The sequence below is a fragment of the Piliocolobus tephrosceles genome, chromosome 16, assembly GCF_002776525.5.
Source record: "Piliocolobus tephrosceles isolate RC106 chromosome 16, ASM277652v3, whole genome shotgun sequence".
NCBI lineage: Eukaryota > Metazoa > Chordata > Mammalia > Primates > Cercopithecidae > Piliocolobus > Piliocolobus tephrosceles.
This window is the reverse complement of record NC_045449.1, coordinates 48,925,221-48,928,333: the sequence shown is the minus strand read 5'-3', so window position 1 is coordinate 48,928,333 and position 3,113 is coordinate 48,925,221.

The window sequence follows — 3,113 nt, the reverse complement described above, 5'->3', positions numbered from 1 at the left end:
GACTCCGTCTCAAAAAAAAAAAAAAAAAGAAAGTGGGGTAAGTAGGACCGGGCTTTGAGATGGGCTGGGGGGGCTATTTTTTTTTTTTTTTAAGACAGAATTTCGCTCTTGTTGCCCAGGTTGGAGTGCAATGGTACAATCTCGGCTTACCGCAACTTCTGCCTCCTGGGTTCAAGCAATTCTCCTACCTCCACCTCCCGAGCAGCTGGGATTACAGGCATGCGCCACCATACCTGGCTAATTTTGTATTTTTAGTAGATACGGTTTCTCCATGTTGGTCAGGCTGGTCTTGAACTCCCAACCCCAGGTGATCTGCCTGCCTTGGCCTCCCTAAGTGCTGGGATTACAGGCGTGAGCCACTGCGCCTGGCTGGGGGGCTATTTTTTTGTACACCCAAAGGAAATGTTAGCATCTATCTTCACCCTTTGGAGGATTATCATGGGGTCCCGTGCTTGCAGTAAGCCAGAGAGCCCAAGGGGGTCCCTAGGAAGATACTGTGGTGTGGAAGGAAGAGGTGGTATAGGAAAGGCTGCCTCTGATGTTTACAGACTAGAGAGGCAGGGAGGTCAAAAGGGATAAATTAAAAATGGTCCTTGCCCAGAACTAAGGGAGCCCTTGTACATAGGAGTCCAGCCTTTGGGGAAACCTTGCCAAGCCTAGAGAAAGGGCTGCTGGTGGGAGGTGGGGAGACAGAGAAGGCAGATGGCCTGACTACAAAAGCCGCCTCCCTGTCACTGCGAAGTGGGGAGGAGGCACCTCCCTAGAAATCTGCCAGGCTCCCTGCCAGAGGGAATAGTTTGAGCTCAAAATATCATCATCCTCAGGGCCCAAATAGTTCCCAGTCCTGTGTGGACTGGACACACAGTTGACAGCTTCTCTCCAAGAGAAGCAGTTTGGGCTCTAATGTATGCAACAGGGGCTCCAGGATGATCCAGGAATGGCTCCAGGTGGAGGGCCTTAGGATGCGGCAACAAGCACAGAATGACAGCAGGGGAGCAGGTAAAGGTAGAGTGAGGGGCCTGGGAGAAGAGGGGAAGTCAGATACATGAGAGACTGAGGAGAAGCAGGGTTTGTGGCAGTCTCAAGTGTGAATGGAGTGGCCGGGGGCCATTTGGAAGGTGAGGTGAGGAATCTGTATTCTCCCTCCTTCCTGCTTTAGAAGCTTTGGCAACATATATTTGGCAGCTGTTTTGTATATACACTATTCCCCAGTGGTGTCACTTGGGCAGGCACAAAGGGAGCTGAAGGGAGGGGTGTGGATTTAATGTATGGGGAGGAAGAAAGGCCATAGGCAGTACCAACTGCAGAGGGACATGATCTGACCCTCCTTCAGCCACACTCTCCCTTTTGGAACAGAAGTCCTTGACTCCCTGTCTAGACCATGCTCCAGACACCCAGGGCACTGTAATTCTCTGCCCAAATGGCCAGTTTTACTTCCAGAGCCTTAAATGGGCTGGTCTCCCAGATTTATCCCCCCAAGGACTGATTTTGCCACTCAAAGGGTGAGCAAAGAATGGTTGTTGAAGGCTGGGCACGGTGGCTCACGCCTATAATCCCAGCACTCTGGGAGGCCGAGGCGGGTGGATCACCTGAGGTCAGGATTTTGAGACCAGCCTGGTCAACATGGTAAAACCCCATCTCTACTAAAAATACAAAAATTAGCCTGACGTGGTGGTGCACACCTGTAATTCCAGCTACTTGGGAGGCTGAGGGAGAAGAATCGCTTGAACCTGGGAGGCAGAGGTTGCAGTGAGCTGAGATTGCACCACTGCACTCCAGCGTGGGCAACAGAGTAAGCCTCCATCTCAAAAAAAAAAGAAAAAAAAAGATCATTTTTGGGGAATATGGATTGAGCTTGAACTTGTGAACTAGGATATTGGGCCCTGGCTAAAGGCCTCCATGTTTATTTATTTATTTCTTTGTTAGAGCTGAGAGTCTCATTATGTTGCCCAGGCTGGATTTGAACTCCTGAGCTCAAGTGATCCTCCTGCCTCAGCCACACGAGTAATTTACTCTTATTCCTGGTTGTAAATGTTAGGGATGACCAGTCCATAGTATGGGGAAGGATGAGGGCTATGCATAAGAAGGCTCAGACATTGGAGCCAGAGGTGGGTAACATTTGCTTTTGGGTTTCTCACTAGGAGAAGGAAAGGCTATGGCCAAGGCCCTGGGCATAATAACTGGATATTATTATTTATGGATCTTTGGGATAAGCAAGATTTAAACAACAACAACAACAACAAGAAACTTAAAAAAATAGTTTTTAATTTACAGGAAAAAAATGGAAGGTAATAGAGGGTCCCCACATATTCTGCACCCAATTTCTCTTTTTATTAATATCTTAGCATTAGTATGATGCATTTGTAACAACTAATGAACTAATACTGATACATTATTATTAATTAAAGTCCATGCTTTATTTAGATTTCCATAGTTTTTACCCAGTATTCTTTTTCTCTTCCATGATTGCATTCAGAAAACCACATTACATTTAGTCATCAGGTCTCCTTAGCCCTCTTAGCTGTGACAGTTTCTCAGAATTCCGTTGATTTTGATCACCTTCACCTTAGTTTCTTCTTTACTCTCCCTTGTATCCAAGCTGTTTGGAGGGCTTGGAGATGCTGATAGGACTGTCAGATTCGGGGGCGGTGATATGTGTGCAACTAAGGCACCTTAGTGTCGCTTTTAGAATATAGGTGTGGAAATGAGAATAGCTCTGGTAGCCCCAGGAGCTTAGGAGAAAAGAAAGAGCCCAGGAAAAGAGAAAGGCAGTATTGCTGAACGCCACACCCTTGCCGCACCTATTAACTAGGGGCTAACCAACGAAAGAAAGGGTGTCGAAATATGATGGAGAAGCCGGGTCGACAGTGACGTCGTGGGCGACGCCGGGTTGTGAGCGACCTTTCGAGCTTCCTCGAGTCCCTGAGTCTCTGTAGTGTCTCAGCTCCTGGATGTCCTCCCTTAAAGGAGAGGAACAATGCGGGCCGACTAGACTAGTCCCTTAGTTTCCTCGCCAGCGCAGACAAATACGGTTTCTGTCCAAGGAACTACCATTCCCAGAAGACAGCGGGGCGTTCTTGCTGCATCCCTATTGGTTGGCGTTTGTTACTCCC